Source organism: Podarcis pityusensis (assembly GCF_964106645.2).
Source record: "Podarcis pityusensis genome assembly, chromosome: 17".
Taxonomy (NCBI): Eukaryota; Metazoa; Chordata; class Lepidosauria; order Squamata; family Lacertidae; genus Podarcis; species Podarcis pityusensis.
In genome coordinates this window covers 25,454,034-25,475,705 of record NC_138042.1, presented here as the reverse complement: position 1 = coordinate 25,475,705, position 21,672 = coordinate 25,454,034, and the positions used below count along the sequence as shown (strand labels likewise).

General features: G+C 41.8%; 1 protein-coding gene and 1 long non-coding RNA gene across 13 annotated transcripts in view; one reads left to right on the top strand and one right to left on the bottom strand.

Moving 5' to 3' along the window:
• The window catches only part of LINGO2 (leucine rich repeat and Ig domain containing 2), a 561,810-nt gene that overhangs the window by 523,160 nt on the left and 16,978 nt on the right, over positions 1 to 21,672 (bottom strand). The gene's annotated exons all lie outside the window — the stretch shown is intronic.
• On the top strand, positions 11,607 to 14,940 carry LOC308466315. Of its 7 annotated transcripts, none has more exons than XR_013980727.1 (4): positions 11,607 to 11,864; positions 12,987 to 13,174; positions 13,426 to 13,528; positions 14,277 to 14,940. It is a non-coding gene; the product is annotated as an uncharacterized lncRNA (long non-coding RNA). The 7 variants fall into 7 exon arrangements; XR_013980728.1 differs by having other exon boundaries at positions 14,240 to 14,940; XR_013980722.1 differs by lacking the exon at positions 12,987 to 13,174 and having other exon boundaries at positions 11,607 to 11,819.

Here is a 21,672-nt window from a genome sequence, read left to right as displayed (position 1 = left end):
CCCTTACTTACAGACAATTCTAAGCAAGGAACAGAGAACTAAGGTGGAGAGGTTATTTTGTTTAATATAAAAGAAACTAACTTCCACGATTTGACAAAAGAGGTGTTGTACTGGAGAGTGAGAGTGGAACTTTGGAAATTTTTGATGAAATCCCCCCCCCCCCCTGGACCAGGGGGAGTCCCGCGTTTGAGCCTGTTGAAGAGGAATAAGGAGTTTGACAGCTGTCAAAAGAGCTGTCAAAGGGACAGTTTCAGTTAAAAGATTGTTAACTAATATCTCTCTGGACTAAAAGTGCTATAAGTTGTTGGAAATTTGAAAGAAAGAAACAAAAAAGATTTGGACTGTTGGAAAAAGTTTACAAAACAACTAGAATCCCCCTAGGGGGATTCTTAAGGTATTACAATGGCTGCAGATGGAAAATTACAGGCACAGATAGACAGGATGTTTTTTCTCGTGGGAATATTGCAAGAGCAGAGCTTGACTATGAATAAACAACTCATGACCTTGACCTCTGGAATAAGTAACTCTGCTGAATGCATTAAGGACTTGACAGGAAAGGAATCTGCAGCTGAAATAGAAGTGACACCTCAAGAATCGGAGGAGAAAGTACACATGGGAAATATCAACAAAAAGCCTACAATGGTGGAGTGCAAGGAAAAAGACTCTTGGAGTACATGGATTATAAACCTGCAAAGGATGTTAAAGATGAAAGAGGGGGCCCCTAAAGTATTTGGAATACAGGAACTTAAAGGAAATAAGAAATATGATTGGGGCTCCCCTGTTGAACATGAAAGACTGGTTGATTTTTGGCAGCAGTTGTTATCAAGCATCCTGGTGGGAAGAAAAACTGGAGTGACGGAGATTGAACTGCTTCGAGACCTGACGACCAACATAAAGGATTTCCAACAAAACCGGCGGAGAGGAACTGAAAGAGATTTGAAAGCCTCGGACGTGAGGAATCCAGGCTAAAAACTACTGCTGACTTTTATTTGAGAAGGGACTAGTACCTGGGGAGGGAGGGAGGGGAAAGCAGAATTGTAAAAATGTTTATGAATTTTGGGTCGGGTGAATAGGGCCTATATCTAATATAAAAATGAAATCTGTGGAAGGGAATTTGGGTCGACCTTAGGAAAGAATCTAAATGTTTATAAGAGATGGGGATAAGAAAAATGGGGTTAACTAGGAAGAGTTATATCAAAAATATTAATCTATAGGTTAAGGAGGAGAAGCTAGAACTTGCTGAGCTAATTATGGGAATAGGGATGTAAGAAGGGGGGTGGGGGGGAGTCCAGGGAACAAGGTTAGGAAAGTAAGGTCCTGAGAATATGCTTGTCTTGTTTTGTTTTTGTTGTATTTTTGTGTGTTTGTCTTTAAAATTTTTGAAAACCCAATAAAAATTTATAAAAAAAAAAAAAAAGAATAAAACTTCAAACATTAAAAGCTTCCCTGAACAGAAATTCCTGAATGATATGGGAACAGAACACCATGTTAGGAAAGGGAGGCTCACATCCCAAACAGAGATAACTCACATGAGTAGAGCTCCAATTCGAGAAGATTTCTCCTTCTGCACTGTGGCCATGCCAAATCACACACCATTCAGCAGGTTTTCCAAATGCTCTAGAGAGGCTTTCTGGAAAGCAGAGAAAGCTGCCAAGGGGAGTACCAGATTCCCCTTTGGAGAATTTTCTGTAGCTTCTCTCAGTTCCAATATATGCACTAACACACCAGATACAATTATTCCCATAGCAATCAGTTCCTCTGAATCAGGCATTCCAAGCCCTTTCTTTTTTAAAAAAGAAACAGACAGACATGTGTCACCAGGGACAAAGGACAAATGTCTGAGCACCCTCTAAGCCACAAACCTGAATACAGCTAAAGCACTGTGAATTCATGTGTGCAAGTTAAAAGCTGTCTGTTGTTGGGTTGTTTTGTTTTTTTGCAACACTAATCAGTACATTGTCTTGCCTTCAAGGTCCCAGCCCTACCCACCACAAACATTGACAATTACTGAGTACTACACATCACCTGCCTCCGCAGATGACTACAGAAACTCAGAGTCACATTCCTAGAAATAGAATCCCCCATGAGAGATTCACAAAAGTGGCAGACAACCTTTTTGAGCACCACAAATTGAATAATGCCTCTCTAGCTCATGTTGCACAGTACATGCAGAGTGCCCCATGACTTGGCTCCATGAACCTGGGCAAGTTTGACATGGAAGCAAGTACTGTAATGTGAAAGACTTTTGTCAAACATGCTGGAGTACCACTGGGCTAGATGAACAAATATTCCAACCTGATTTAGGTTGCCTTCCTATGGGAAGAAAGCAGCAGAGTAGGGGATAGGGGAATAAGGCATAGCTCGGGTTATGGCATAGCCAGACTCAGGGGCTAGTCTGTTTTTACATAGGAGTGCCACATACTCCAACTGCTTATACCACCTATGTCACAGTACCTTCTTATTTGGTAATCACTCATAGCCAAGTAAGATTGTCTTCCATGAACATGGTCTTAACAGTGAGTTTGTAAGTGACTGTGGAGACCAATTCTGGATCCACATGTCCTTCCATAGTGGGGACATAGGTTTTTAGACGGGAATTGATCATGGTGAAGGTTTGCCAAACGTGCCTTCCTCTTAGCATGTTTCTCCCTTTCATCCTGAGGTCGAACATCTTCAAAGTCAACAAAGTTTAGGGTCGTGGCAATGAAAACAACAGAGTTGGGGCTACAACACAACCCTGCTTAATACCTGATCCCACTGTGAATGGTTCACTTTGAGAGCCATTGTTATCTATGATTGTTGCTGTCACATTATCATGGAGGAGCCGAAGGATGTTCACAAATTTATCTGGGCAGCCAATTTTCAGAAGGACAGTCCACAGGGCATTACAATTTATAGTGTTGTAGGCCTTAGCCAGGTCAATATACAGGGGTTGGTTTTGCTCTATGCATTTTTCTTGAGGCTGTCGAGTGGTGAAAATCATGTCCACTGTCCCCCTAGAAGGACGAAAACCATTTTGGGATTCAGCCTCGGATATAGCTGCATTAATACCATATATTTAAAGCACTTTAAACATTCATGGCTTCCCCCAAAGAGTGCAGGGAAGTATAGTTTCTTTAGCGGTCTCTTAACTACTTCTAGTACTCTTATTCTCCCCACATAGAGGTATAATTTCCATACCAATGGTGATTGCTAAACCATTCCAAGAATTGTAGCACTGAATCAAAATGGGAGTCTCCTTACCACTCTCAGCCCCTTTCTCAATCTATATTTCCCAGCATGCTTTGGGGGAAGTCATGGCTGTTTAGAATGGTATCTCAGTGCTTCAAATGTAAGGTGTGAAAGTGATCTAGGGTTAACAGAGGAAAATCTAGAGTTTTTTTGTTACTACAGAATGTACAATTTTATGTAAATTTAAGATTTAAGTCTGTGCTGAATGAAACTTTGATTTCTTTGGGATTCCACCTCTGCCTCTATTTCTATCTGAACAGCTTTGCAAGGTGTTTTTTGATTTTTTAAAAATTCATTTCACCAAGAGAAATCAGTCCAATAAGAGATATCGCTTTGCTTGCTTTGGGCATCTCAAACAATGACATTGCAATAGGAGCCATTTATATCAGAAATGCTGATGGCCCCTTAAATTATGTTATCTTGAACAGGAATCCTATAATAAAACAGAATGATTAACATCAGGCAGGTTCAAGTGAGATGCAGTTAATTATCAGGAAGCCTGTTCAATTTTCAGATTTTTATGTAATTAGATTTTCGTGTCTCCTGCTTTTTCTTTTTTTTTTATTATCAGAGCACTTATGGCCTGCTATTATGCTCAAGATCCAATATGTCAAGAAATACCAAGACATAAAGTAATAAGGAAATAACTTATTATATCCAAATTCTATCAGTGAGAGCATATAAGCAATGGCGTGTCTGCTACCAAGTATTATGAGCTGTTTTGATGAAGGAGCTAGAATGTACACATTCCAGTATCAAGAAATGAAATATTCTACTACAGTACTAGAACACAACCCCAGAACAACCACCAAAGTCCATGATGGCCCCCCGGGCTGGGCAGCACATTTTAGCACATGTGGGTTCGAGTCCCAAATTGGGCAAAAGATTCCTGCATTGCAGGGGGCTGGACTAGATGAATCTCATGGTCTCTTCCAACTATACAATTATATGAAAAATTCTGTGGGTTATAATTTGCAGTGTCTCAACACTGCGCCTAGTAACCTGGGACTCAAAGTCTTTCATCAACTCACACACTCGGCACACACATAGGCCACTGTTTCACAATAGCAAAGGGGATGGATGGCATGTCCTATGTAGTAAGAGTGTACTAAACCCCTGGCCTACCTGGCAGCAAGTCAGTATGTCAAGTCGCCACTCCAGGGTTAAGCCGCATGTCCAAAGTCCAACCTGAAGCACAGTCCCACAGAGATTCTAGAGCAGGCAAGACCAAACTTGGCCCTCCAGCTGTTTTGGGACTATAATTCCCATCATCCCTGACCACAGGTCCTCTTAGCTAGGGATGATGGGAGTTGTAGTCCCAAAACAGCTGGAGGGCCAAGTTTGGCCATGCCTGTCCTAGAACATCGAAGCTGAGGTCCATCAACATGGGCTGTTGAGCAGACACAGCAACTCAGATCTGCTTCCCTTTTATTCTTCACATGCTGATTGCAGCATCTGGGCTTGATGAGGCATCAGACCCTCACCTGTTCCAAGTCTTCTCCAGCTGAGGAGAAGAGCCATCTTGCAGAGCTAGCGAGCTCTATCTGGCCAGCTAGGGAGCTGGGCTGTGGGCCCTTGCCTGCCTCAGCCTCTTGGAGTGCTCTGCCTGCTACTCCCTATGCCTCAGAGCCCGCTGTGTTTGTGGAGACGGGGGCCCCTCTGGCTCTGGGAATGGGTCCCATTGCTTGGTTCCTGTGCACTGACCCCACATCCCCTCGTCATCCTCCATCACCCTGTGAATACTTCCTAATCCAATCTCTCCTTCCCCACCCCCAGCTTGCCCCAGTGTGTCCAGTCCCAGCTACACCTCTTCGCTGGGATCCTCTTCCTCCTCAAAGTTCATGATAAAGAGCAAGACATCTCTATTCCACTTACCAAGTATTGGCTAGCAGTTTAGATACTCAAGTCAGAGCATAAAAGCATGGATAGCCAATATAGTGCCTGTTCCAGGAAGCATGGTGAATGGTCAAAGATGACGGAAGCTGTGATACAACAGCTTCTGGAGAATACCATGCTGGATAACTGTTCTCCAACGCACCAGGTTGCTGAAGGGAAGGGATCTGAACTTGCAAGCTTCCATGCTCTCTCTAGCGTAAATATGTCCAATGAAAAAATGTCACTTTCCTTAACTTGCACTGACAAGATTCACAGTTCACAGAACATGAGCACGCTATTGGAAGTTTGCATGGATGGTGGCTTCAGTCAACAGACATGTGCTTGCAACAGCATGGAATAGAATAAAATATGTCAGAAATGGGCCATAGCTTGGCAGCAGAGCAAACACAGAAGGTCCCATATTCTGCAGTTAAAAGGATCTCAAGCTGAAGGGCTAGGAAATAGTCTGCCCCAAATCACAGAGAGCTGTAGCTACTTGGGAACAGAGCAGGGGTAGCTAAGCTTTTGGCCCCAGGGGCCCCAGTGTCACATTGCAACCCCTCCAGGGCCAAAAAGGGGGAACAGTCACTTCACAGCCGGCATGCACATTTACATACCACACACACCACAATCACACCAGTGTGTTTGTACATTCACAGAATGGGGGGGGGGGGGGAGAGAATCCAGAACATGCTGGCAACAGATCAGTCTTGTGAGCAGTGGGAGGGAGAAATCTCAGTATAGATGGTGACATTGGGATGGATGGGGAGGTTTTAACCTCTCCATCCACCTCAGTGCCCAAGATACAGACGCCCCCCTTTCCTAATAGAGCAGCCTCCATATTGGCTGCAGTTCTGAGGCGGAGAGCTTTAAATCTCTCTGTCCTCTTCTACACCACGATCAGAATGCCCATCCTTCCCCATCTTTTATTTTACAGGCTTTTGAAGTTAAAAAGTGACCCAAGTGTTTTTTGAAGCCTCCATACAACTTCCCTTGGTGTTATAAGCTGTGGAAGTGTCCGTCACTAGGAAATGATGGGCAGTTCACAGGAGATCACACTTTTACCACCACTACTGTTCTATGGGATATTTTTTTGGATACCCATAACCATGTGAAATAAATGGGAAGTAAAGGTGAATATTATCTAAATACGGGAAAACAGCTGCCACCCAAAAATTGAGGGTTTCACTTGCACCTTGAGATGGAGGGGGGGTGTAGATATGGCCCATGGGTTAGCTACGCCTAAAGTAGAGAATATTGGGTTCGATGGAAAAACAGCTTGACTCAGCTTAAGGCTTCAGCACAGGCTGAATAAAAACTATGAGTAGGGATTCCCCAGACATTTTGGCACTTAAATTCATCACACGATTAAGCTAACTTTCAACATATCTGCAAGAAAGACACTGTCCTCCCAGGTTTAGGGTCAGGCTCACACTGCCAGATCACCTTACCCTGGTCATCAGGAGCATCCTATGGGTTCACACAGTCTTCTTCATCCAGCAAAGGAATCCCCACCACCACCAAATTTATATAGACTTAGGTTGCTACTGCTGCAGTGGCATCCCAGTACTGGGGCAGATAGAACAGTAGCTGCCGTATTTCACCCTGAAATGGAAAGCAGGGAATTGTCTGTAAGAATGGGATGCTGGCAGAAGAGTACAGTGGTACCTTGGTTCTCAAACTTAATCTGTTTTGGAAGTCCATTCCAAAACCAAAGCGTTCCAAAACCAAGGCGTGCTTTCCCAGAGAAAGTAATGCAAAACAGATTAATCCATTCCAGGCTTTTAAAAACAACCCCTAAAACAGCAATTTAACATGAATTTTACTATCTAACGAGACCATTGATCCATAAAATGAAAGCAATAAATAATGCACTGCAGTCTCACATTCAATCACTCAGTAGCTGAACTGGGTTCCACACAGCCAAAAAAACAAAAAGAGCAGCAAAAACAAAAATGCAAAATAAGTAGCAAAAACAGACAGACCTCAGTGTAACACTCAAATCAGAAGCGTAACACTCAAAACAGAGCACGTTCTGCTTCCAAAAAAAGTTTGCAAACCGGTACACGTACTTCTGGGTTTGCAGTGTTTGGGTTCCAAGTTGTTTGAGTACCAAGGCATTTGAGAACCAAGGTACCACTGCATGTGAGGAGAAGGTAGTGTGCAAGATTGCAGGGCACTCCCAAAAGCCTAAGTGAGCTTTACGCTGGTATAAATCCACAAGTGGCTGCACCTCTCAAGCTCCATGCCATTTGCCTCCTGCAACTGTGAATGGGTGGATAAGCATTAGATTACAATCCCCACACCCTTGGGTGCTATATGAAGCTCCAATTCTCTCACTTAAGAATGTGGCACACACACACACCCTGCCCACCCTCTAGCACCCATGAAAAACCATTCAGAATAATGAATGTTTACTTGCTTCAGGCAAAAAAGGAAAAGGGGAAAGAAGACTAACAGTGTAGAAGCAATATATTATCACAGTGGCACCGCTAGCAACCATAGATTCTAGCTGGCATTCTTATCTAACTCTCATTTCCAATTCAGCTAAAATACGAAGATGTTGACTAATGACCTGAAACACAGTGGGTGACTGCATAAATCAAGTCTTTTTTTCATTCCTACTTGAAAAGTTTCTGGATACCTTAAGGTCAGGACTTCCAAAAAGCCATGTTTTAAGCAATAAGTAGTACTTGCATCATGCCAAAATGAAATCTTTCTCAAGGACAAAAATATCAAAGGGTAGCATAAACAGAAGTCATAGCAAGCCCTTTTTAACATATGCGTGGTTGGTTACCGAGACCGACAATTCTTTCGTGCCTGCAGAGATGATGGTGGAGAAACGGTAAGGTTTGTATGCTCAGCTTCTTCATTCCCCCCCACACACCCACCTGAACCAAAATGGTATGCAGTTTGTTCTTGCTTTACAAAATAGTGAGCCGAGTGGTAACTTTTAAGATCCTGGGGATGTATCTGTTATGTAGAACAACAATCTTTCATAGTTAGAGCCGAGGTTTAGGGGCATAGGGTCATAAAAAACATATTTCAAAACTCTTACGAACCGCTTTTAAAAACCAGATGATCAAAAAGCAAGCAAAGCCTAAAAATGAATAAATAATATACCCATGCACGTCTGAGCCATTGTACAATTCCTTAAGGTTCTGCAGACCCCCACAAAGCTGATCTGAGGTTACAGAAAAAGTAGAAGAAGAGTTTGGATTTGATATCCCACTTTATCACTACCCAAAGGATTCTCAAAGCAGCTAACATTCTCCTTTCCCTTCCTCCCCCACAACAAACACTCTGTGAGATGAGTGGGGCTGAGAGACTTCAGAGAAGTGTGACTAGCCCAAGGTCACCCAGCAGCTGCATGTGGTGGAGCGGAGACGTGAACCCCAGATTATGAGTCTATCGCTCTTAACTACTACACCACACTGGCTCTCAGAACACAAAGGGATAGGAGGAGGAAAGCAACATTGCACTAACAGAGCTCATTGTGCTGGTTCTCACTAGCTCACCTACTTAGTTGAATCTAACCCTAAAACAAAATCCCTAAATATTACAGGATTCTTTTGCACGAAAGTCAGAAAGACTTTTGAAATGGCAACAATGTTCTTACAACAGGCAAAAGCAAGGACTTTGCCTTAGCTTCTTAAAATGCAACACTATGTTGTATGCCAAAAGTTATGATACCATGTTGACTGAAGTATTTCTCCATTTTTCACACACATTTGGGAATGGGATTTTGGTTATGTGACACTTCCATGCTGGATATTCATGCCTGCACAATTGTACTTGAAGTATTTAACCAAAAAATGACAGTGGAGTTAAGGGCTAGCCCTGCTATCCAGTTAAAGATCCTTCCATTTCCCATCAGTATGGTTGGATAATAGTAAAACTTCCAAAAGCAAGCAAACTATAAGTAGATAATCATGCATCTTATGAAGGTATATTCCAAGACCCCAGAAAGGACTGTACAGGTACCACCTACATTTGAATTGAGGAGCAAGATACTGCTTTTTCTTAAATAAGTAGACGTTATTACATTCTTCCATGTTTGCATTGGAATAACAGCTATTTAAAGCTTACATTGAAGAGAACAGCAGAGTTGTGGAATCTCTGGGACTCTGTGCTGTCCATGGTGCTGATGAACATACATTGGACTACTGTAACAGTTTGAAACTATTAAGCAGGTATTCGTGTCCTTCCGAAAACTCAAGTACTCGTTTTGAAAGTCAGGCACTTTCTTTACCTAAATAACAACAACAACAATTTATTATTTATACCCCACCAATCTGGCTGGGTTTCCCTAGCCATTCTGGGAAGCTCTCAACAGAATATTAAAAACACAATAAAACATCAAACATTAAACTTTAAAAAAATTCCCTAAACAGGGTTGCCTTCAGATGTCTTCTACAAGTCAGATAGTTGTTTATTTCCTTGACATCTGATGGGAGGGTGCCACTACTGAGAATGCCCTCTGCCTGGTTTCTTGTAGCCTTACTTCTTGCAGTGAGGGAACTGCCAGAAGGCCCTCAGAGCTGGACCTCAGTGGGCTGAACGATGGGGGTGGAGACGCTCCTTCAGGTATACTGGGCCGAGGCCATTTACTCATCAATACCAGCTGGCCCTCCTCTTTGCCTTTCCAACCACTGGTCTTCAACTGGTGGGTGCAGAACCACTAAGGCACCACAGCCTGATCCAAGGTGGGTTGCAGCAGGAGTGCTACCACCAGGCAAATACATGGTAAATGATTAGGAAATGGGTCCCCAAGTGCATGTTTGGGTTGGAAGTGGGTCCTGGGTCTGGAAAGGTTTAAGATACATGCTATTAACCGTATGGATAAGTGCCTTGCCAATTCACTGCAGTGCAGATATGGATTAGTCTGAACTGCTTTTCTTGAATTGCCAGTTTTGGGAAATGATATACAATGAATTGAAGAAAATGTTCCATCTAACATTTGTTTAAAAACCTGAAGCATTTCTGTTATGGATTGTAGGAAAAGACATGCGAAAGAAGCTGAAAAATATCTTCTTGTATGCGACAACAGCGACAAGAGTCTTAATAGCACAAGGATGGAAGACTGAGGAAATCCCGACTAAAGAATTATGGCAAGAGAAACTGATGGACTAAGCAGAACTGGCAAAATTGACACATAAACTACGGGACAAGGATAACTGTGACTTTAAAGAGGAATGGGAACCTTTTACAAAATATCTAAAGATGAAACAAAGTGAATTGGACTCCTTGGCAGGCTTTGAATAAACACTCACAAACTTTTTATTGATAATAATCAGATAAATTAAGGACTTATACAATTCTGTAACATGCAGAGAATAGCATTTATAGAGAAACCAGAGATTGGAACTGAGGGAAGTCAGAGGGTGGGGAGGGGGTGGGTTGTTTTATGGGAGGAAGGGAGAGGGGGGAAATGGAGGGGATTAAGGATTATATGTTTTAAGATAATATGTTTTGTTGAATTACCTAATAAAAAAAAATTAAAAAAAGAATTGCCAGTTTGCAAACGCTGAAAATATAGCATTCTTAAACATGGCACCAGTCTTTTCAGCTCAGTGGTTAAAAGTTTTTGAGTTAAGACAGGGAAGACCTATGGCCAGGCCATAAAGCTCCTGGGCCAGTCATCTCTCAGCTTCACAGGGTCAATATGTTACCACAAGCCACTTGCACCCTTTGAATCCCAGCCTGAGTGTACAATTGAAAGCCCTGTGCCATTTTGTAAGGGAGTCTGGTAAACATGCTTTAATTTCTCGGGAGAGCTGGTCATTCTTGGAAGAGCACAAAGGCTGCTAAGGTCATGCTTCTCAGGAAGCCACCCTGTGTGTGCAGCCATCCCTTTCATGCTGGTAAACATCGTTTTAGCTGGGCAGGAAGCCATCCTATTTGCATAAATATATTTGGCCATGATAGACACAATTGCCTTCATGTGTTTGAATACAAGCTGTAGAAAACAAGTCATGTGTCTTATGTTTGAGATGGAATCTCAGTGGGCCTCAGAAAGTCTGAAGTAATCAGATCTCGGAAGTGGCATCTTTTCAATTGTTCATGGTCCCAGTGGCTATCAAAGCCAACTGAGGCAATAAAATGAGGCCAGTGATCACAGCAGTTTGTGTTTCCAGCAAGAACCAAATGCTGATAACAGCCCTGTTTAATTTATCATTGTAAAGTTTCTAATATTTTGCCACATGATGATTCCCTTCATGTGAAAGAAAACTTATTTCTGATTTGTGGGAGAACCTCCTTCAGCAACTTGAAGGTTTTAAACAAGTTTCATTCAGAATATTCTGAAATTTAGTGTCTGCCACCCAAGATCCATAAACTGTTAAGGATAATGATTTAATTTCCTGAAATGGGAATGCTTACTTATGTTAAATTACTGTGTACTTTTAACGTGGAATTTCCCCCCTCTGGCTGTATCTCTCATGTGATTAGGAGACTGTGAGTCACATGAGAGAAGAATTCCATTCTGTTGTGACTGTTATTCCAGTAACTGTTGTTTTCTAACTGCTCTCTGTTCTCCCTCTCTGTGTGTGGCAGAATGGCTGCTGAGGGAGATTTCTCAGGATACTGCTGAGGACAGTGTTGTGTCTGTGTGATCTGTCTGAAGTGAAACAGACAGAGAAAGAGCCCTAAACATTAATAGGGAGAAACCTGTGCAGGAGCTCTCTGTAAGGAACAAAGAGGATACCGCTGAGGTGAAAGTAGCAACCTTTCATAAGAAACTGTAAGGTCTGAGTGAGGTAAAACTCTGGTGCAAGGCTCAACTAAGGTTGGATCAATAGTTTGTACAGAGGTCGTGGGGGGGGGGGAGCCCTGCCCAGCCTCAGATCAGGATCAAAATTCAGCAGAATCCAGTAAAGGGGGTCCAGAGGGAGAGTTCTGTCTAGTAGTCCAGACAGGGCCATCAGGCCATAGAACACCCTACTGGCACTCAGGTGGGGCCACTTCATTTTATCTGTGTCATGGGGAGATCCCTGAACCCAGGATCGACCCTGAAAGAGGAAACAATCAGCAGGAGGGGTGGTTGATTCACCCAGTGCCTATGCCAAAGCCTAACACATCTGTAATCAAGAAAGTTGTGGCCTATTTTAACCCCAGATTACGGTCTTGTAGTAATTTCTGCCTTTATAAAATCACCACCTGAATCACTAACCCACTGTGCTTGGACCTGCAAATATGAATCCAAAGGAAAGCTGAGATGGAGAAGAAAAAAAATAATCAACATTCTGGGCTTGCAGCAGTTTGTAACTGAAAAATATGGCTTGCTGCTCTTGTTTTTTATTCCATATATAGCATCATTTCCCACCCCCAGCCCTTAACTCTGAGCTCTTAAATATACTGAATATTAAAAGAGCTACATCACAACAAGGCTAAAAACAAATACCGCTAGGAGAGCACCAACATGAAAATACCTCTTTACTGGCATTTCAAGCCTCTCCTACATAATCATGCCCTGCATATACAGCAAAATTGTGCTCGTGTCTCCATTCAGGAAGCAATAACAAAAAAAAGTTTAATTTCATTCATATTTTAAAAGCACTAATGGAAGAGTACAGAAAGTACTGGAAAATAAACTTCATCGCCTCCTACCGGCTAGCTAACAACATATAATCCATAACACCTATTTGCAAAGCCTGTTTAATTGAAGGGTTTTCCTCCACAGAATTGCATGGCATGTACATTGGTAACAAAGAAAAACGCTCTTTTTGAACAACAGGAGCTTTCTGAAAACCGTTATGAAAGGGGGAAATATATGAGACCCCTTAAAAGGCACAAGACACTAGACAGACAGACTGTGTGTGTGTGTGTGTGTGTCTCTCTCTCTCTCTCTCTCTCTCTCTCTCTCTCTCTCTGACAAACAGTGCTGAGCAGCTTGGAACATGCATTTTCTGATGGCTTTTCTTGCCTACCGGAAGGGGTTTTTTGTTGATGCTAAGAGGAGAGAGATATTTTCCCAAATACCATGCAGTGCGTGTAGGTGTTAAAGGCAAGGGGAAGAGGCTTCAGACTGAAAAAACTAAATCTAAGGAATGCTGCAATTTGCCCTTTGGTAAGGGACATATTTTCAAATAGAAAGAAGTGGCTGGGGGTGGGGGAGAGAAATAATGGCAGTGAGGGATTAGAAGCACATTGATTTCTTTTGCAAGCATTGAGAGAATGTCACAAATAAGTCTCTGAGGCAGAGGCGGTCTGAAACATTTTAGTGCCCGAGGCAGGAAACCCAAAATGGCACCCTCCCACATGGTGGTAAATCTGCAATAATGCACTAAATAATTTACAATTTGCCACTCTTTTTCACAGGGGATGGAGTTTTTTTGAAAAGCAACAACAACAAACTTTATATGGTTGGCTTTTTTTTTACAAAAACGCAGTATAGCGTCATAAACACGTAAGCAATATACAGGTGAGAGCATTGGTTGAATTTCTGCCATCCTGTAAAATATCTCTTGTTCTTTACTTATGAGCAGAAAACTCCTGTTTTATTTGTAGTGTCACCTTACACAGTCATTCCACAGAAGACCATGTGTGGCTAGTGGTTACAAGCTATGCTCCTTTTGTGCTACATTAGTACAGTGGTACCTTGGTTCTCAAACTTAATCCGTTCCGGAAGTCCATTCCATAACCAAGGCGCACTTTCCCATAGAAAGTAATGCAAAATGGATTAATCCATTCCAGACTTTTAAAAACAACCCCTAGAACAGCAATTTAACATGGATTTTACTATCTAATGAGAACATTGATCCATAAAATAAAAGCAGTAAACAATGCACTGCAGTCACAGAATCAATCAATCAATCAATCAATTAGTAGCTGAACTGGATTTCACACAGTAACACACACAAAAAAGAGCCACAAAAACACAAAATAAATAGCAAAAACAGACAGACCTCAGTGTAACACTCAAAACAGAAGTGTCACACTCAAAGCAGAGCATGTTCGGCTTCCAAAAAAAGTTTGCAAACCAGAACACTTACTTCCGGGTTTGCAGTGTTTGAGTTCCAAGGCATTTGAGAACTAGGGTATCACTGTAATAAAGAGATGCCATATCATTTGAAGCTTTTTCCCCCTTTTGTCTTTTAAAAAAAATGTTCCTGTCTTTCCCCCTTTGTGCCAGTTTTTCCATCAGTGCATTTGTCCACATTCCTTTCCAGGCGTTGTTGCAAGGATTCCATGTGATGGCTAACTTATGGGGAACATGGAGGAAGAGCAGGATGCACAACAGCCATTCCTTAAGCAGCCTACTTTTTGAGATGCCCTGAACATTTGCATTCAGTGCCATGTTTCCAATGGTCCACAAACATCAGCTTGGCCAGCCAGGTAGTATGCATTTGTCCTTGCTAGCAACTTCAGCATTTTGGGAGAAACAGGGATTCCCTTCATTTGCACTGCAGTATGGTGATGGCAAGAAACAGTACAAGACTTTCTCCAACTGCTGCTTCCCTTCTCTAAAGTGTTACACACAGGAGAGGAAACATTGAGCTCTCTGGCAAATGAAGAAAGCTCCACATTTTTTCTGAGGGGTAAAGATCTGGCTATCTTCAGGCCTGTTGCAAAATTCTGCAATGGGGACAAGACAGGCTGTGGTGACAGTGATGACAGGCGAATGAGTACTGATTTTAATCTCTGGAATACAGATTTTAGCTGAAGGAGGCTTATTTTCAATGTAAGTTTATAGGGAATTTTTAATTGCATCCACTTCTTCATGAACATGTGGCAAATGTTGTTGTTGTTGTTGTTGTTGTTGTTGTTGTTGTTGTTGTTGTTAACTTTGCTGTCTGGTCTTTGACTTCAATAAAGATGGATTGATTGAATGAATAGTTGGTTGGTTGGTTGGTTGATTTCTGAGGGGGATTTTTGACTTGCACAAACGTTTGGACAGGTTGGGGAGAGGGGGGACTCCTACAACTTCCTATCGCCTTAGACAAACGTCTCTGCAAATGCAACAAGAGCCCAGCACATCCTGAAACTTTCTGCAAAGTGCAAGGGCTTTAGAAGAGAAACTCTCTCCCTTGCAATGCAAAGAGAAGCCCTGGGATCAGTGATGAGCTGTGGTGAGTAGAACTGGAGTCGTCTAATATTATTATTACTATTTATTCAATTTATATACCACCCTTTATCAAAAGGTCCCAGGGTGGTGTACAACATCAAAAACACATCACAGAACTTCAGTCATAAAAACGTAATTAAAAAACATACCGACAAACAGCCTAATAGTAAAGTCATCATCATAGTAACAGTCCCCATACTTTCACAGGCCATAGATTATTTAATAGCCATAGGCCTCTGTAAAGAGGAATGTTTTTGCCTGTCGCCTCAGATGAGCCTTTCTGAGGACAGCATTCCACAACTGAGGAGCCACCACTGAAAAGGCCAGTTCTCTTGTTGCCACCCTCCAAACCTTTCTGGGATGGGGGACATAGAAAAGGGCCTCTGATGCCAAACACAGGATCCAGGTTGTTTACAAGCTAGCATCAAACTGAAGTTTTATCTCTCTGAGTGCTCTCTCTGGGCTTATTCACATTTATCCACAGATTGACATGTGCTCTGATTTGGAGCTAAAAAGCAGGTTTTTCCCTAAGAAAGCAGCAGAGGAAGGGGAAACCCACTCAGACCCCTACCTAGATAGTGCACAGGTCAATTGGAAAACCACTCAGACTTGTGCTTCCTAGGCTTGGGACAAGTTGATGTATGGACAAGCCCTCTCTCTCATCTTCGTGAATGCCCATACTGACTCAAATGCACCGAGTGAACCTTTTTTAGTCAAACCCCAATCCTTTATTTTACCATCTCCGACACCTTAAAAGAAGCCTCCTCATAAACTGGATTAGTTCATGGAATAATCAAAACCAAGGAATAGCCCTTTCCTTAAAAACAACAACAGCGCTACAATTCCTGCACTTGACACAGCCTATAAATATGAATTGTGATTGCTAGACACAAGCAACCCTTAACTCTGTTTCTACCCTGCAGTCATCTTGTTTAAAATTAAATTTATCACCATCTGGGACACCAGAACCATGGTTTTGTTTTGTTTTTTGTTTTTGCAAGACAGTGTGCAGATTTCATTTCTAAAAGTGCTATCACTAAGGAAAAAATATGGTATTTACCCCGAGACAACAGGCTGCTATGAATATTTAAGATGACACATAAAATATGAAGTTGTTTGCTATTCAAATGTAATCTATTAAGTGAAAGTGTGTATTGAATAAGAAAAAATCAGGAGGAAGGCTGCTGACATATAAGTGGGTCAAGCAAGTCTGACATCTGCGAGATTGAAGAAATGCTCAATGTGGAGAAGATGTCAATTCTCTCTCAGGAAGACACTGGTTCCGATTTGGTCAAAGTTAGGAAGAAACATGGGAATCCGCCTTCTTTGGGATCAGCATTTTTGCCTGTCTACCTTAAAATTACCAACTGGGTTTCAAATGAGAGCATTTTCATTGCTATGCTTGGCATTCCTGGGGACTGAACCTGGCAACCTCTGCGTGCAAAACTTGGATTTCACCACCAAGATATTGCTCTTCCTCAATGTCAGAAACCAATGGATTCAGGTAGGTAGCCGTGTTGGTCTGACGCAGTCAAAATAAATAGAAAAATGTTATCCAGTATAGCACCTTAGAGACCAACTAAGTTTGTTTTTTAATGATATTTATTAAAGTTTCACAAAAATACAGAAAACAAAGAAAAAAGTATAAATTACAGCAAAAAGGTAAAAAGTAAGAAAAAACATACAAAATAAAACAGTTAAAAACACAATAATGTTCCATAACCTATCTTCCTTACTCTTATTTCCCCGGACCTCCTCGTACCTCCCTTCTTTGTATTCCAATTCAATTTGTTGGTTCAGCAAATCCTTACCATTAATCTTTTACCCAATTGTTAACCTTTTTTTTCCATGTCTCTTAAAGCATTACAGCTAAAAACCTCTTAGTTTCTATCCAACATCCTTCTAAAGTTCCTTAATTTTGCAATATTTCTGTAAATAGTCCTTAAATTTTTTCCAGTCTTCTTTCACCGACTCTTCTCCCTGGTCTCGGATTCTGCCAGTCATTTCCGCCAATTCCATGTAGTCAATCACCTTCATCTGCCATTCTTCCAAAGTGGGTAGATCTTGTGTCTTCCAATACTTTGCGATAAGTATTCTTGCTGCTGTTGTAACATACATGAAAAAGGTTCTGTCCTTCTTTGGCACCAGTTGGCCGACAATGCCCAAGAGAAAGGCCTCTGGTTTCTTCAGAAAGGTATATTTAAATACCTTTTTCAGTTCATTATATATCATTTCCCAGAAAGCCTTAATCTTTGGGCACGTCCACCAAAGGTGAAAGAATGTACCTTCAGTTTCTTTACATTTCCAACATTTATTATCAGGCAAATGATAAATTTTTGCAAGCTTGACTGGGGTCATGTACCACCTGTATATCATTTTCATAATATTCTCTCTTAAGGCATTACATGCCGTAAACTTCATACCTGTGGTCCATAACTGTTCCCAGTCAGCGAACATAATATTATGTCCAACATCTTGTGCCCATTTAATCATAGCAGATTTCACCGTTTCATCCTGAGTATTCCATTTCAACAGCAAGTTATACATTCTTGACAAATTTTTAGTTTTGGGTTCTAACAATTCTGTTTCTAATTTTGACTTTTCCACTTGGAAGCGAGACCAACTAAGTTTGTTCTGGGTATAAGCTTTTGTGTGCATGCACACTTCTTCAGATACACTGAAACAGAAGTCACCAGACCCTTATATATAGTGGGAGGATGGAGTGGGGTTTTTCTCAGAAGGATAGTAGGAGATGGGTGATTGAATCAGAATTTCAGAAATAGACTTGAAAGAGAAGTTGCTGAATTACAGCTTATTACTAAACTGAAAATTATGGAGAGACCTGATCTGAATAGAGATATTGGATTCTTGTCTCATTACACATGCTAAAGCTATTTTTGGTCATCTGCATACTATCCCTTGCTTTTTCTTGTAGGACTAATTGCAGGCATTAACCGTCATCAACAGGTTTACCATAGCCATTGAATCAATCACCCATCTCCTACTACCCTTCTGAGAAAAACCCCACCCCACCCTCCCACTATATACAGTGGTACCTCAGGTTACAGACACTTCAGGTTACAGATGTTTCAGGTTACAGACTCCACTAACCCAGAAATAAGAACTTTGCTTCAGGATGAGAACAGAAATCGCACGGTGGCGGTGCGGCAGCAGCGGGAGGCCCCATTAGCTAAAGTGGTATCTCAGGTTAAGAACAGTTTCAGGTTAAGAATGGACCTCCAGAACTAATTAAGTTATTAACCCAAGGTACTACTGTATAAGGGTCTGGTGACTTCTGTTTCAGTGTATCTAAAGAAGTGTGCATGCACACGAAAGCTTATAAAGTGGCACCTCTGATTAAGAACTTAATTCGTTCTGGAGGTCCGTTCTTAACCTGAAACTGTTCTTAACCTGAGGCACCACTTTAGCTAATGGGGCCTCCCACTGCTGCTGCGCCGCCGCTGCACGATTTCTGTTCACATCCTGAAGCAAAGTTCTTAACCTGAGGTACTATTTCTGGGTTAGTGGAGTCTGTAACCTGAAGCGTCTGTAACCCGAGGTACCACTGTACTCTGAACTAACATAGTTGGTCTCTAAGGTGCTACTGGACAAAAGAAACCAATTGAGTTAGAGCCAAGGACCCTGTCTCTGCATGCAGCTGCTTCATGAGTCATCAAAATGGCCTCTTCTAGAAGGTTCCCCACTGTGGGTGGGTGCTTTGAGTTCAGAGGAACCTTTCCTTCCTTAGCCAATTTATTTCACATTAGTCAGCAGGGACTGACAATTTCCCCTTGCTCCAGCAATGCCTCTTGAAAGACAACATCCTGACATATGTCATTCCTAATGAGACTCCTAATGAGACATGGGCGGAGGGAGAGAAGAAGAGACACATGGCAGCTACTATTGATGGTGGTGAAACTTAAGTTTTTAAAATAGACACCCCACAAAGCCCAGCCTTGTCCAAGGAAGTCCTTCATCCCCAATGGCTTCTGCCAATTTTCTTCTTCCCCCTGAGATATGGTCAAAAATCCCCCCTCCCTCTGGGATCCTTTTTGTGGGCTGTGCATGAAAGGAAGAGGATTTTTGCCTCAACACATTTATACCCTCAAACAAAAGAAGCTTCAGATGGTACAAGATTTGTTTCCTAAAAAAAAATTCAAAAATTAAAATACTGTCTCTATAGAAGAAGTTGGTGATCATATTCATATAGTCTTCAAATATGTTTGCAATAACTATTATGCAACAGCAATCAGTTGTCAGAAAGCTGACTGTAACACATGTCTTAGCATTAACTCATGGTCTGTGGAGAGATAAAAATGTAAAATCGAATCCCTCCACTCATTTATTACCGGCACATATTTTTCTCCCCTTCAAATCACAGTCAAGGCATTACTCTATAAGCTTGAAAATTCAGGAGTGCTAAATGCCCGGGTTCATACCCCCAAAGCATTATTTCTCTGTTTCTTCCTGTGCCCCAAATTTACATGTGATTCTTGAGTATTTGCCAGACCTAAGCTTGGAATAGCTGCCTCCTGGCTTTTTGCAAGTCTGCCCTCTGAGCAATATGCTCTGCTGTCCCTCTGTGACACTGCCAGCTGCCACACTTGTCCATTGTGAGTAATTTAATGTTGGTTTATTAAAAAGAAAAGATGACTAGAAGGGACAAAAAGGAGCAATGACTGCACTCTAACTGATCTTGAGTGACACTTGAAGATTCATTAGCCAGGAGCCTGTGAACCAACAGACAATTCAACAAGAATGCAGTATATGCTGACCCAGTCTGCTAAGGTCAGCTGTAGTTGGTTTTTCCCCCTCCCAGAGCAAGGCAACAGGTATAGTATCTGCTTTAAAAAAATAAATAAATAAATATGAAGCTACAGAACTACTCTGCATAGCTAAATCTATAGCCACACCACTCTGGGACAACCTTATCAGAAGTTATTAAAATAACATTAACTGGAAGGTTCCCTCACTACATTTAGGAAACACAAGCATAAACATAGTTCTTAATTTTTATGAGCAGGGAAATGGGTGAGAAGCGCCAGCCACACACATACATTTTTTGTCATGACCATATACAGTTGTACCTTGGGTTACAGAGGCTTCAGGTTACAGAAGCTTCAGGTTACAGACTCCACTAACCCAGAAATAGTGCCTCGGGTTAAGAACTTTGCTTCAGGATGAGAACAGAAATTGCACAGTGGCAGCGGGAGGCCCCATTAGCTATAGTGGTACCTCAGGTTAAGAACGGTTTCAGGTTAAGAACGGACCTCCAGAACGAATTAAGTTCTTAACCTGAGGTACCACTGTACAGACTTCTCAGTGTCCCTGTTTTCCAGGGACAGTCCCGGATTTACAGAAGCAGTCCCAGTTTCTGATTTGATCCCACAATGTCCCCCTTTTCCTTAGGATGTCCCTATTTTCATCAGAGAAATGTTGGTGGGTATGTAGTTATGCAACCCCTGAGCCAAGGAGATAAGTAACTATACAACATTTCAAAGACATCTGAGGGCAGCCCTGTATACAGAAGTTTTATAATGTTTCATGTTCCATTATGTTTTTATGTATGTTAGAAGACACCCAGAGATGATGGTAGTGGTGGTGGTGGTGTTGATTATAGGATGTCCTGATTTTCATCAGAGAAATGTTGGAAGGTATGCATATGGCTAAATTCAAATGGCTCAGTTTCAGAAGTTTGGCAAGGCAGACTCATGCCTTGCCACTCTTCTGAAAAATAGAAATGGGGGCAGGGCTTTAGTTGGGGCAAGGTTCTCCACAGTGCCCCAAGCCTCTTCCTCAGAAGAGGCCTATGTCAGATGGGATTGTGACACACACTTTGTTCACCAGCCGCACAAACCCTGACATACTTACACTAACGAACAGCTTCGCAGCAAATAAGATTCACACTGCATGAAGAAACAGAACCCTTAAATGGGGACCTGAGTTGCTTTCAAGGCTGCAGTGTATTCTTAAGTCAGTCCTGCAATATGGTTGCAAACATTATGCCTTTCAAGGCAAATAAAATAAAAAGCCGAGAAGCACACAGACAGACCCAAGGAGCCACCTCGGATGTTTTAAATGCACAACTGTAAATATAAAGTGTGAATGTGACAAACAGTGTTTGAAAACACATGTAAGACTGGTACAATAGAAGCCTGTGATTGGCTGAGGCTCCCTGGAGGGTGTTTGCTGGTTGGGAAAACTGGATAATTTTTCAAGAGGGTCTTCTGCACAACACCAGATATGTCATTGGCATAACTTCAGTAGCTTAAACGCTGTCTACTTTCTCTGCCAACCAAAGTAAGGATCCAGCCTCACCTCTCACAATTTTTAATCTTAAAAAACAACAACCCTGCAGATTCCTTTTTATATCATCAGATGCCTACGTTTGCCGCTGTTACTTAAAGGAAGTTATAATCCATATTTTATCTGCAAATTGTCAAAATATATGAATAGCAGCGTGGATACTAAGAGATGAACTTCAAATTATCCTGAAGATT